This window comes from Nannospalax galili, unplaced genomic scaffold, assembly GCF_000622305.1.
Source record: "Nannospalax galili isolate Female #2095 unplaced genomic scaffold, S.galili_v1.0 scaffold188, whole genome shotgun sequence".
NCBI classification, from domain to species: Eukaryota; Metazoa; Chordata; class Mammalia; order Rodentia; family Spalacidae; genus Nannospalax; species Nannospalax galili.
In genome coordinates, this window is record NW_008360325.1 from 67566 (window position 1) to 82312 (window position 14747).

A 14747-nucleotide genomic window follows, 5' to 3' on the forward strand; every position below is an offset into this window, starting at 1 on the left:
AGCTAACAACTGTCCATCATATCTCCAGTTCCAGGGGATCTGATGCCCTCTTCTAGCCTCTGTGGGCAACGTACAACATGCATACACTTACATACGTGTAGGCAATACACTCATACACATAAAATAAAAATAATATGCGGCTGGAGAGATGGCTCAGTGGTTAAGAGCACTGGTTGTTCTTACAGAAGACCCAGGTTCGAATCCCAGCACCCACATGGCAGCTAACAACTGTCCGTAACTCCAGTTCCTCTACAGTGGCCTGCAGGGTGGGGAAGAACCAGAAGATGGTGGTCCAGAGGTACAAGGTATAAGAGCTCCCTGAGGCCCAGCACCAGTGTCCTCAGCAGCCCCTGATGGTGACGTATACTTGCCCTTTCCTGGTGCTGCCAGGGCGTCTGAAGCTCCGGAAAGCTGGGGCAGACTGCATATTTAATGTCAGAATTATTGGAACTGCCCATTCATCTGCAATAACTCAATGATCCCTGCTGTGTGCTCGCCAGGCCCTGTCCTAATGCTTCCCTTCATGTGGCACACTGACCTGGGAGAGGGGCAGACAAGCTGCTATTAGCCCTGTCTCACAGGTGAGTAATCAGAAGTTCAAAGAGGGGAAGTACAGTAGCTAAGGCCAGACAGCTGGTACAAAGCGCAGTCAGGGTTTGAGCCAGACCTATGTGTTTGGTGTTTACAGTTTAACCACTTCTCTCCCTCCAGGACAAAGATGTTGTGGGAAGGGGCAGCAGTTTGGGTCAATTTCAGGAGAAAGAAGACTACTCATTTCCTGGGTTCCAGTAGGTTTACACTGTCTGCCTCCCTGGCTCAGCTCCGTGTCCCACAGAGATCTTGGGTTCATTTTTCTCATGAGACAGACTGCTTGGGTTCCGTGGCCCCCTCCTGTATGTACAGCCTGTGCCTGTGGGCACCAAAAGGCAGCCATGGGCATCAGCAGCAGTGGCCATGGCTCAGCCAGATCTGCTGCCCCACCCTGATCTGATACGGCCTCCTCAGCACAGATGTGGGGCAGAAAATGAGCCTTTTGCGGTGTGGCCCCACGTGCCCTTAGTGTGCCTAGTTTTTTTCAGAAGCCCACTGCGCCCCTCCTGAACCACCACCCACAGGGCTGGGCTCAAGGACCCAGCAAATCCCAGGGGCTCTAGGCTCTGGCAGTCGGACTTTGCTCATGGGGCAACCTGCCCTGGCTGGGGCCCAGGTTTGGCATCCAGCTGCCCCGGAGAGAGCATGGCACCACTGACATGGCACCCCCTCTGCCCACTCCATCTCCACAGGCCTGACCTCGGGGCTGCCTCAAGCCTGGAGACAGCAGCATGGGGTAGGGTGGAGGATGATCTGACTCCATCCCTAGACTGCATGCCTGTTTTCCATGTTCCCCTGTGGCACCAAGGGGCTGCTCCTTATGGGGAGATGGTAAATATTCACTATTTAAACGCAATCCTTGTAAAAATCAGAACTGATGGTTCCAGCTGTCACACCCACTCTTGGGCGCTGGGTCAGCCATTCAAAGCAGAAGGTCAGCACTGCCTCTTGGTTGCTTTTTAATAGGATTCATCAGCTTCCAGCTTCCGCCAGTACACTGGCCAGGACCTGGGCTTCTCATTAATGGAATGAATGAGGGAGATGACATCATTTACATTTAATTGTCTTGTTTATCTGCCTGGCACTGCGGTTGTTTTAACAAAGGGCAGAGGCAGACAAAAGCTACATTTGCGTCCTGGAAGGAGAGCCTGACAAGGGCTCTGCTTGTCGACATTTATTGTTTGCAAATGAGATAATCCAGTAACATGAGCGCCAGCTTCCCCCAAGACCTGCAGGAGGCCACCCTGTCCGCCTCCCTCCAATGATCCAGACCCTCCTGCAACTGTGCAGATTGCCATGGCCAGGCCGGGACAGTGCCCTCCAGGAGGCCCAGAGCAGAGTGCAGAGAATTGGCCAGGAGGCATCAACTCCTTCGGCTAGTGAGCATCCCACCCCCGCATGCTGAGGAGGAAGAAAAGGGAGGTTGCTGGAAGCCTGCACCTGCCCAGGTCACCCAGCACCAGATGCAGCTTCTACTGTGAGCCTCTGGCTTTGCATACAGTCTAACGGGCCTGCCCAGAGTGTACCTGTGCACGTCTGTGGCGTCCCCAGGCACCCTGCCTTTATTGCCTCTGGGAATGTCTAAGGAAGCATCTGAGAAATGCCAAAGGCTAAACAGGATCTTTTCCAGGCCCAGGTTAGTAGTTTAGCAAAAAGGAGACGTTCAGTTTGTGAATTTGCCCACCAGGAAGAACTTGCTGAGCCTTCTATCTCTCAGATGGCTTGTCTGAGTTTGGACGCCCCTCATTTTGAACAGAACAGGGATGTTCCAACAGCTGCAGCCTCAGGCCACCTTTCTGCATCCATCGAGGTGTCAGAGCTCACTCAGATGAGGGACATGTGACTTAAACCCCTGCGCAACCCCACAGCCCTGCCAAACCACCTGAGTCTATGCTCTGGCCATCTACCCCAAAGTCCTCCACAGCCTATACACAGACCTCCCCTATAGATGGTGTACAGGAAGCCTGAGTACCTCATATGGGTATGGTCTCTCCACAAAGCCCACAAAGCTCAGCAAGGCCCAGGCCAACGAGTTAAAGCAGCCATCAGAATTACCTTGAAAACTTGGAGGTCCACAGGGGAAACTGGAGGGAGGTGGGAAGGCAGGGCACCAGCAGCCAAATCTCCATCCACTGTTCTCTCTTGGGGCTCCAGCTTTAAGGTTTAAGTCTTACCTCCTTCCCATCCCAGGCCTCTGGGCCCCTTGACTTGAGGGAAGGCCCTGTCATCTCAGTGAGCACCAGGCCCCGGAGCAGATGGGGACAGGCAGAAAGCCTCCTGTAGTCCCGCAGGGTGATAGGGACCACACAGAAACCGCTGCCAAACCCAACTCTGGTCTCTACAAAACCTCTGACCTGAACTGGGCACAGAGGACCCCAGGGGCCATGCTCAGTCTGGCTGTGGGGACTGAGATGCTCCAACTCCAGGACTGTCCAAAAGGCGAAATACCATGTGTGCCTTTCAGCACCTCTCAGCCTCTCTTTTCCTCCTGGGGTTCCCGTAGCTCGAAATTCCCTGGGAATGGGGTTTTCCTGGGATTCTGCAAGGTGCAGTTGCACTCCAGCGTTTCCTGGATCCACCGTTAGTTCTAAGAGACAGCCCTGCTCACTGGCCTACCCAGCTCACCTGCCTAGCAGGAAAGTTCTCTGGCCAGTGGTTGCTGAAAGCACAGAGATGGGGTGGGAGGTTCTGATCCCACCAGGCCGAGGGCCAACCTGGGCTTATAGAGAAAGCCTGGGAGAGCAGGCTTGCTCACTGCAGCTGTTCTCTCAAGCTGGCCACCGTGCCCTGCTTGGCCCTTGCCAGGTGGTCTGGGTCGAACAGCTTTCTCACTACCAAGATGCCTGCCACGTGCACAGTGTCACCTGACGGCTGCACCACCCAGCACCTGCTCCTGCCTCGAAGCACCCAGGTCAGGAACCCTCATCTCCAGCCTGAGAAAAGGGTGTGAGCTACCGGAGGGTGTGAAGGAGAAAGGTGGGCTCTACTTCTGGAGAGTTCTAAAGGGAGAAAAAAGCTATCTTTCTTCACCCAGGGGTCAGGCACTCACCCCAGGGCTGCTCTTCACTGTCTGGCCAGGAGCCCTGCCCGCCAAGCAGCAGGGCAGGATGACGCTATGTCTCCGTTGAAAGGGTCCTGTTTCCCTCCGAAAAGGGGCCACATGTTAATTCAGCCAAGGCCAGGGATTAGTCATCGGGCAAATGCGATTAAATGCCCTGGAAATGGAATTAGCATGACGTCAAACTGCAGAATATCATTTTCTGAACGCAGCCCTGGAAGACTCTGTCTGCTTTAACTCCTTCCTGTCCTGTCTCAGCTCCAAGAGGAACCTCCCAAGATGAGAGGGGCACACAGGTCCCTCTGTGCCCTGCACCCAGCCTAGAGGCCACTGAAAAATAATGGGGTGGTCCCTGCCGGAGAGAGGCAGGGGGTTGGCTAGGTTTCCAGGGCCTCTCCCTAGCAACTCAAGCACTGTCCAGGCTGGGTTTTTCTATTTTAGTTCAACTGCAAGACCTCCCTAGTGGACCCCAGACCCTGTCTGAAGCTTCAAGGCCCAAGAATTAGAATCTATTCAGTATCCCCCTGTGCTAATTCTCTTTCTGTATGGGCACAGGCCAAGAATGACTTCCTCTCCTGTGTGAGCTTATCTACCCAAATTCCTCATTCCCTCGGGCCTATCTGGGCATCCAGAGAAGGAAGCCTCCACCCAAACCACTAGGGCAACATAGCCAGGCCCGGAGGGAAGGTACAAATATCTGTGTCACCCACACCCCTGCCACAGTCCCCCGGCTTCCGAGACAACATCGATGATGTCTTTATGAATGTTGCATCACAGCCTGTCTCCAGAAAACAACATCCTGAATCTCACCTCTCTGCGAGAAGGCCTAGTAGTTAGAACAGTCACCTTGATGCATGAAGTCTTTCTTAATAACTGGTTTCGGGCCCTGATCGTTATTTCTCATTTTCACTGAAACATGCGGAGAGTGTGGTCCTCAATCTGTCAGCTCATCACGGTGGACTGCAGCAGCCTGGTCCTGCACACACTGCCTGGCCTGCCCCAGCTCAGATCAATAGGCCACATTCATGCCATCAATAGCTGTAAGTGGTGAGATTTACCACAGGAGCTGGGATAGCCTCCCGCCTGACCACAGTCTCTGGAGCAGGGTGGAGGGCAGGTGCCCCTTGCCCTGTTGCTGGGGTGACTGGGCACCTGCTCTGACTGCCCTCCTCTATCACTTGCTTGGACCATGGTCATTTCTGTACTGAGCTTTGTGCTATCTGACTCTAGTGTTCTCCATAGGTAACTTGGGCCTCTGTGTGTCCCCCACCCCAGCCATGTAGGCCCCTCCTCCGTTCCTGCTCTCTCAGGTGGTGGGGGAGTGAGCTTGCCTAGATTTTGTGCCTACCCTCCACACCTCTACTTGTTCCAGGAAGTTTGCTCTGATATCACAATCGGTTTCCCCCAGCTTGATGCTCCACCACCCAGGCCATTGCTTAGCAGAGTGGCCTCTACTGACCAGCATCACTCACCCTCAGAGTCCTGCACATGAACCGAAAAGGTCTTGCTCCTGCTCCGAGCCCAAGGGAAAGGCTGGGTCAGACATCTCTCATCAGCAGACAGTTCTTGTTGAATTAATCTCTGCTGAAATGGGACCCTCTCACCTTCCCGCAGGGTGGCTCGGTCAGGCACCCTCCAGGACACTTGGAGAAGTGGCCCTGTAAGGGTCAAGAGTTGTCTTCCCCCTGAGGAGGGTACAGCAGAAAGAGGACTGAGAGCCAGACTTGGCAGCTTGAGGCCATGAACCTCTGGGAGTCTGGACTGTGGGACCCCAGCTGTGTCGTGGATGGACAACCCTCTTTCTGAGAAGTGGCATCTGAGGTCCCCAGACAGCTGCTTTGCTGAGCAGTCCCTAAGCAGCCAGCCATTTGGCCTTGTTTTGAGAGAGTTTTAAGATGTAAGAGCCTAGATTTGAGCCTGGCTTCCCTGCATCCAGGTACAATCCAACCACTGCACCACCCTGCCTCTGTGGAGTCGCCACCGAGGGAAGGGCCTGAACTCAGCCAGGCCTCAAGTTCAGCCCTTCTGAGCCTGACCCCTCCTCTCTACTCTCTGTACTTAGCTCTCGCCCACCAAAGCCCCTCATTCTGCCTTCTTGAGTATGATCTGGGCTGCAGAATTTGTCTCCTGGGGACAAAGAATTCATCCAGAGACCAGTGATCCTGGCTGTCACTTCTGCAGAAATGTGCCCCTCATACCTGGCCAGTGCTAAGACATCCCATCACTTTTGGCTACAAGAATTAATCAAACACATTAGCTCATTCTTAATGGCAGATAGAGGCTCACGTTGTACCACCTCCGGCCAGTTCCTTAAATCTTGGTGGCTACACAACAGCTCCGGACCATCATTCTTAGTCCCTGGGACAGGGAAGCAGTTCTGGGATGAGGTTGAGAGGAAGCAACGCTACCACACTGCCCGCCCACCCAACTCCTGGTTCTCAGCTGCCCCAGGCGAAGCCACATGGGAGCTCATCTGAACACAGGGAAGGCGTTTCGTGGCGTTTGCAGATGACTTAAATGGATAACCAGAGTAATCTGGCCAAGTGTGCACACCGTGTGGATGACTCTAAACAGATGACTCCTAATACCTGAAACCTAGACATTGGTGCCCTGCACTGGTCCAGAGCATCTATGTGGTGGGAGGAAACAGCGTGTGCGGCTGTGAGAGCAGGTGGGGCCTGGTGGGATTTCACTCTCCTAGAAAGGAAGACCCTGAGCCAGGAGACCCCCTCAGTCCCTATGTCATGGAACACCCTGTGAGGGTGCAGCTGGGGGCATCTTGGTCACTGGTTTAAGGGCTATCATAGACAGGGTGTCTCCCACAAAGAAGATTCTAGAAACAGCTTGGCTGGTGGATGCCGGGGACAAAGGATTTAAGGGGAGGCCACCGAGGTCTGGTTACATTGGAATCACAGCACCTCTGTCTAGCAGAAGGACATGTGTAGTCCCTTGCTTGGTGAGGGAAGACTTGAACAGATAAATGCCTTCCAGGCCGATTTGAGTCTAACCCCAGTAGAGAAGCTTTCAGAAGCAATCACAGATGTGACTCCAAGGTCTGTAGGCACAAGAACAGCCTCACCTTGACCCCCACTGAGCTTTCTTGGTGAGGTTGGGCTGGAGTCCCACACAGCTGGACCCCAGGCCTTGATCCCCAAAGGCTGCCCCTGATATTTGCCCCATACCCCAACTCCCGCAGCTGCCCTGTATCCTCCTTGGCTTCCCCGGGCACCTCATGTAGAACCTACAGGGTCCTGTCAGAGGCTCCAGACCTTCACAGAAGAAGAGGGAGGCTGGGGACATACTTTCATGCCCATCCACCAAAACACACACACACAAGGCTCTGGCACTGTGCCTGGCAGCAACCCGCTGCCAAAGCACTGGGGGCCGTTCTTAGTGGGTTATCAGATGTAATTTATTGGGTACCTACTATGTCTGTCCCCAGACAGCTGACTCTTCAGAAGACTGGGAGGTGCTGTCAGCAGTTCAGAGAAGTGTTTGTGGGACCCATCACCACACCTGCTCACTCCTGTTACCCAAGGGGCCCAGACTTCCTGTCACTCAGCCTGTGGTAAAGCCTGGAGGGTGCTGCACAAAACCAGGGCCTGACACCAAACCTTGAAGCCACACAGGAGCAGCTGGACTTCACCTCGCCCAGTCTTGGAGTGATGAAACAAGCAGTTCCAGGAGCTGTTTGTAAAGGCTCCAGGGAAACAACAGGTTCAGCAACGGAAGGCCCAGGGTGGGCTGGGAGATGGCTCAGTGGGTGAGGTGCTTGCTGTATAAGCACGAGGATCTGAGTTCAGATGCCCAGCACTCACATACAAAGCCCGGCATGACAGCGTACATCTATAACCCCAGTGCCATGGGGAGTGGAGGCATCCAGGGAGCTTGATGGCCACGCAGTCTAGCCAAAATGGTGAGCTCCAGGTTTAACCAGACATCAAGGCACAGGACCATTAGAGACATCTACAGAGTATAGCTGGGCTCCAAGACCCCCAGATCTATGGCCTCACTCTCCCACTGGGCAGAGGGCATGTACACATCTGCAGACATATAGTCACCTTGGTAACTGGCAGGAGATGTAAAATGTGACACCAAGCCTGGCTGCTGCAGGGTTGGGGATCCAGTCTGCAGATTTTGTTATATCCAGTCTGGTGTCTTATCAGCAGGGCCCTCTGAGGGTTATAGTGAGGCTGGGGGGTAGCACCCAAGGAGAAAGACCCTTGAATGTAGATGGTACCTCTCATGTCGGGCCATGGGAGGAGGAAATCCACAGTACCCGCCTCTGTACTGGTGTCTCTTTCCTAGCCCCATATGATAGGACAATGCGTTCCAGTTTTTAAAATGATAAACATGAAAATTCGAACTGCACAGACATGAAGTCCCTTATCGCCCTTTCTTCAACCCAGGTGGCTTCCTTAAGTAGTCACATGTACCCTCCAGAACATTTTATATACTTGCATGCATACATGCATGTTGAGAGGTGGGTAGCTCAGCTCGGTGTGCCTTTGCTTAGCCAGCGTCTCCCTTCAAGAACAGCCTGAGATGTCTCTCTCTCTTTGCTACATGAGTTCATACATTGGCACAATGGCCTCTGGGGCTGGTGAGATGGCTCAGAGGGTCAGGGCACTGGCTGCCAAGACTGATGACCTGAGTTCGATCCCAGAGTCCCACATGTTGGAAGGAAGAAAACCAATTTCTGTAAGTTGTCTTCTGACCTCCACATGTGCACGCATGTACACACACACACAGACACACAGACACACAGACAGACAGACAGACAGACACACCAAGACTGATGACCTGAGTTCGATCCCAGAGTCCCACATGTTGGAAGGAAGAAAACCAATTTCTGTAAGTTGTCTTCTGACCTCCACATGTGCATGCATGTATACACACACACAGACACACAGATACACAGACAGACAGACAGACAGACACACACACACACACACACTTAAAGGCATTTAAAATAATATTTTAAAGGTGGTCTCTCAACCAGGAAGCTGGGCCCTTCTAGATCCCACATCTGCCAGTATCTTGATTCTGTAGCCCACTCATCCTCTAGCCTCAAGCCTTGGGTACCCTTTCTCCGTGGGCACCTCCTGTCCTTTATTAGCCATCAAGCCTACCCAGGCCATAAGGACACATTTCACCTCCTGTCAGACTTCAAAGCAGCAATCGCTGCTGGGGACTGGCTGGTGCCCCTGTCTTCCAAGGGCTGCTGTCTTTTGAGGAATTGTTTTCCTAAATGTGGCTCTTTCACAGTCTCCCACATTATTCGCACATTTTGAACAAACAAGGAACAGAGAACCAATCAGCACCTTCCAAATGGAAGACAAAGAGGCTCCATTGTCTAATGAAAGTGTCCCCACCACACGTGGGCCACCACGCTGCAGAGACCTGAGCTGATGACAGTACTGAGCACCACAGTGCTCAGTCATGCCCAGGGGCACATACTACCAGCCCAGCTCCTGTCATCCCAACACCAGCCTCTCTTAAGGGTCCGCACAGTCCACACATACCATTTGCATCTGGACTGTGGGACCTCCGTGAGCTCCTGGTCTTGCTTCGGTCTCCAGACTGAAGAACAGCCTCCATGGAGCCTGGCCAGGCCTCTGAGTCATCCAGGTGACCAGACGCTGTGGCACTTTGAGCATCCGTACTCCATCTGTATTGAAGAGTCGGTGCTCTAGGGAGTGAACAGACCCCAGGCCAGAGTGTGCTGGTTACACATCAGGGAGCTGTGTCCCCTGCAATGATGAAGAAACCAGCCACCACCGTGCGGGCTGGAGAGATTGCTCAGGCACTTGCTGTGCAAGCCTGGCGATGGAGTTGCAGCCCCAGAAACCACATAAGGGAGAAAGGAAGGAGAAAACGATGCCATAAAGTCGTCTGACTTCCACGTGTGTTGTGGCATGTACACCTACACACCATGTGCACACACATACAATAACAGTTTAAAATATTTTTTCTTCTTCGAAGAAATAATCAATCTTAGACTGAGGTGCCAGTAAAGAAATAAAGAAACAGATTAAAAGAATTTTTAAGAGTCTAGAGAGATGGCTCAGCAGGTAAGAACACTGGCTGCTCTTGCAGAAGACCTGGAATTCGGTTCCCAGCACCCACATGGTGAACAACCATCTATAACTCCAGTTCCAGGGAATTTGATGCCCTCTTCTGACCTCCATGGGCGTTGTACAACAAACATGGGTGCACTTACACACATGCAGTCAATACAATCATACACATAAAAGTAATAAAATATTTTTTAAGAATTTTGAAAAACGATACAGCCATCCTCTTGAAACCATTATATAGATGGGGAAACAAGCTCAGAGAGCGAAAGATCCCAACCAGTGGGGGAAGAGCCAGGAGGCACGAGTGTCTAGCTACAGAGAACCTGGCCTCAAACTTCTGATGCCGGAACTGCTCACCTGGTCCAAAGCCCAAGTAGCCTGGGACTTCACTGTAGCTGGTGGCCACAGCACCAGGGGGCTGCTCTGGGAGAAGGCCTTGAAGGGAGTTAGGCTGGCCAACTTCAGGGTACCTGCCCCTCTGCCTGGATAGGGGAGCCATGCACCCCTTCACAGAGATTCTGAAACTCAGTCCTGCAGGAGCCAAGGCCAGTGTCTGGTGGCCCCTCCCAGGCTAGAGCTCCTACCGCTGCCTACACAGCTGCCCCTCCTGGGTCAGAAACACTTCAGAAGAGGCAGTGCGCCCTACCTTCCCAAGTCAAAAAGCAAAGATCTGATGCCCTCGCTCTGCTCTGAGCTAAGGTTGATATATAAAACTGCAGCTCCCCACCCACCCCCAGGACCCTGGGTAGGATCAGATGCCTCTGCCACCTCAGCTCCTGCCACTGATCCACACACAGGAGGTGCACAGCAAAGTCCCCTGGGGCCATAGCCCATGTACCAGCTTTGCTGACCCTCTCAGTGTGGGAGGGAGAAGGTCCTCTCCCCTGTATTCCACAAGACAATGTGGGGGGGGTGGCACCAAACAGCCTGTCCTATCTGAGCAAGGGGCACAACACAACCACCCCTGGGGACAACACAACGCCCCCTGGGGATGCAGCATCTGCGGGCTGGCTGGCAACCCAAGTAGCAATTGGAGGCCTGGTGCTCACTCTAAAGGAGTTGAACCCCACTACAGCCCAGTGCTGTTGGTCTCCCAGGGCCTCTGCCCCCACAGCCAGCACACAGGGCTCTGGCCTGGCCCACCCTGCCCCTCTCTCTCTGGAGCCAAAAGCCTTTATCCCACCCGATTCTCAGGAACATCCGTGCAGGGCAGCTACTGGAAGGCAGATTGCAGACAGTGGGCACGTCTGCACCTTTTATGGAGCATTCTGCACCCAAGGAGGCTGAGTGGAACAAATGAGATTGGGATTTTATGATTCTTTTATAGTGTTGCACGAGGATAGCTTTTTTTCTTTTTTTAATTAGCTGCTAACTCAACACCTTTGGCAATTCTAAATAATTCACCAGCCCGCCCCCCTCGTCCCTACCAGGTGTGCTGAGCAGGCGGGCCCCCTTCCAGATCTGTTGGGAGGCTGAGAACTCCATGGTGGTGAGGGCAGAGGCCCCAGGAGAGACGGATGCTGAATGACTCTTCCTCCAGCCACCTGGACAGCTTTTCCTGAGGTCACAGGGCATTTCTACCTGGACACAGCTGGTTGCCCCAGAGGCTGAGGCTGTCCACTTGGGACTCCTTCCTCCCTGGAACACAGTGTCCTGGAAGGATACTATCCATCATTTCCTCCCCTCACTAGCCTAGATCAGAATCAGAACAGGCTTTACCCCATGCCAGCACAGGCCAGTGCCCAGGGAGGAGCCGGGACAGTCCAGGGACCACCCGCCACCTGCAGTGTCCAACCTCCAGGGCTCAGGTTGAACAGCAAGCTGAGGGGCTACTGCTGGTTAGAAACACACAGACTACAGCTCTTGGGCCAGTCCCCACAGCAGATCAGGGTGGGAGTCACCGTATCCATCCCCCTGCCCCCGGGCAGCCTAGGAAAGCTCAGGTCTGGCCCCTCTAGAGAGGCTCTGAGGACAAGAGCCCATAAACTTAAGCCTGATCTGCTCCTGCGTTTAACAGCTCTGTCAAGGACTCTGCCCAGATTCAATTACCTCCACAGGTTTTATAAGACCAACCCGGCTCACTGCACTGAGGGGGGGACACAGCCCAAGCCAGCTGGTGCACCTCCCTTCTCTCCTGTAAATGCTGTGGTTGGGGAGGAGGGCCCATAGGCCAAGGTTACCTCCAGCTTCTTTTCCTGGGATCTCAGAGCATGGTTGAGTGACAGATACAGATAAAAAGAAGTTCTGGAACCCACTCAGGCGTCAGGATTCTCACTGAGTGGGCTGGGCCTAGGAGCCAGGCCCCTACATGTGTGATGGAGGACTGGCCAGGCCCACCATACCTACACCTCTCTTCCCACAATGCTTCCTGCCCTGTGACATCCTTTGTCATAGCATCTTACCCTACAGCTAAAGTGACTGCCCCAGAATAGAGCTGAGGCCCATACCAGCTTTCTCTGTACAACCACAGCAGAGGGCCTAAGAACTGTGGGGTTCAGGCGCTGTAACAGGGCTGGTCTTGGGTACAGACCTGGCTACCCAGGGACAGAAAAGAAAGATGGAAGCAACCAGGGTCTGTCACCTGACTCTGAGGCCCAGCGGCCTCTGCCCAGGCTCAACACCTGCCACACAGCACTGAGTGCCCAGCACAGGCTCTGCTACGAGTCAGATTGGAGTTCAGTGGACCTGTCTCTGAACCCCATCCCTCACTGGCCCTGGTTAACAGCTCCTGGAGGGTCTGAGCTCCTGGAGGGTCCTCCCCAGAGTCACCACTCATAACCACCTGCTCTCTCCATCCTCATCCTCCTGGCAGGTGTGATGACAGATGGCATTGCTCTGCCCCACACAGAGTTAGGCAGCTGAGCATCATGACACGGGCTTCTAGGCACACACTCCCTCACCATCCCAGCCCTCAGCCCAATCCCTGCCCAGCACCCTTCTCCTACCAAACCTGGGCGCCCAGATAGTTTGATAGGATTTCTGGGTGGTGGAGGGCCTTCCATGGCCTCTTGCCCTTGTCGACAGCACTCCTATAGCCCCTATCCTGCAGGGCGGCCTCTGTCTGCCCAACTGCAGTTCTAGGGCAAGGCAGGTCCTCTAAGGGCCTCAGCACCTGGAGCCCTGCCCCCACCCTTGAATGGTGGCACCCTCTCATACCCCACTCCACCCCTGACTGCCTTCACTCTCCCAATCTTCCCCCTGCCTCCCACATTGGTTTTAAAATCACAAGTTGCCTTTTGCCATGATCCTGTTTCCTTCTGAACTGTCTAGGTCCAGGCTGGAATGAGAACAGGACCCTCCTACCTCATTCGTTCCCTGGGAACTCCGCACCTGGACCAAAGCCTGAGCATCACAGGTGCTTGGTAAATATTTGTGGGATATCAGAGCGCAGTGCCTGCTGCTTGCCAGACGCCGCCACCACCAACGCTCACATCTCGACACATAAACAGCATCTCACTAATAGGATGTGATTAACTCCACAACAGCCTGGGAGGTAGTTCCTGCCACTACTGTCCATTTTCCTGATGCAAAGCTAAGGCTCAGAGAGGTGAAGAAGCCCACCCAAGGCCACACAGCAATGCCACAGGGCCAGTTGCCTGTACCAGTCCCTGATCCTATACAGCCCACTATATGCTGACACTGAATCTTCATCATAGATTGGTGTGATAATTCTGCCCATTTCACAGATGAGACGATAGGGATCAGAGTGACTGCATGGGCCCAAGGTTACAGGCCTGCTTCCAGCCTATGTGAAGCAGGGACTGGGCTGGCTGCGCTGGGCTGGCCCCATCTTCTTGCTCTGGGAGGGACTACTCTGGTTTGGACTTTTTCCGGAAGGCAGGCAGCCATACATAGCCCTCCCCTACATGACTTTTAAGAAATATCACCTAATTAACTGATTGTGGGCTCTCAGCGTTGCCAGATCCCCCACCCCACTGCGTCTGGCCGTAGCCTGGGTGTTCACATATGCCAGTGAGCCCTGCCAGGCAAAGCTGGCTCTGGCTCGCTGCTTGGCGTGGCTGCCAGTCCCTCTGACTTGGCACCAAAGCTTGGCACCAAAGGCTCCCGTCTTGGTCTCTCACTGCGGCTGCCCTGCCTGGCCACAGACCTCAGTGGCCCACCTAGAGCCAGATCAAGGCCCCCTTCCCTGCCTAGGGCTGCTTGCTGGGCCTCTATCCACCCACCCCAGCTGGGGGCTCGGCGGCTTGGGGCAGCATGGGGAAATATCTAGTTCTGTCTCTCTCCAGCAAGCCAAGCATCCTCATCTCTTAATTATTGGAGAACAGATTTTCCCCCAAATAATTAGGCAATTTAAATCATACAATCTTTCTCTGAGAACTATATTTAACCCTGATTTGAATGTAATTTACACATCGCCGCTCCCTGAAGCAGCTCTGGAAGCCAAAACAGGGATCAAATATTTTTTAAATGTCAAATGCTGCTTAATTGTGGATTGCGCTGAATTTATTTGTACAGATAAGCATTTGAGTTTCTACCTCCATCTCCTCAAGTAATTTTTCCTTAATCTGTACGACGCCCCGATTTCCCTAATAGCTGGAGGATTGCAGTAACATGTGAGAGACCCTCAAATTTGCAAAGTACTTTAAGGCATGCATATTCAATATCAGGGCAGAAACCCTCCAGCTGAGTTCTTTAAAAGAACTCACTGGAGGAAAAGGAGGTTGAGGGCTAAGAACAGCCACCAGGGCTCCGAGTACTGGCTGTGCTGTTGGTGCTGTCTGGGCCACACCACCTCCACCCAGGTCAGACCCAGGCCAACCCGGAAAGGGTCCTTTTAGGCCCTGCATCCACTTGTGTGCACATTTCAGTAAGGGAGAGATCAGCTGGGAGCCCAGCAGGGGAACAGGGCCAGTAGGGGGAGGGGAAGGACGGGGGAGGGAGGGAACCTGTATCCTTGTCAATAGCCTGAGTGGGAAGGAGGTCACATGGATAGCTGGATCCTGTGTCAAAAAACCAAAAAAAAAAGGAAGAGGGGGAGGAGGAGAGGAGGAGGAGAG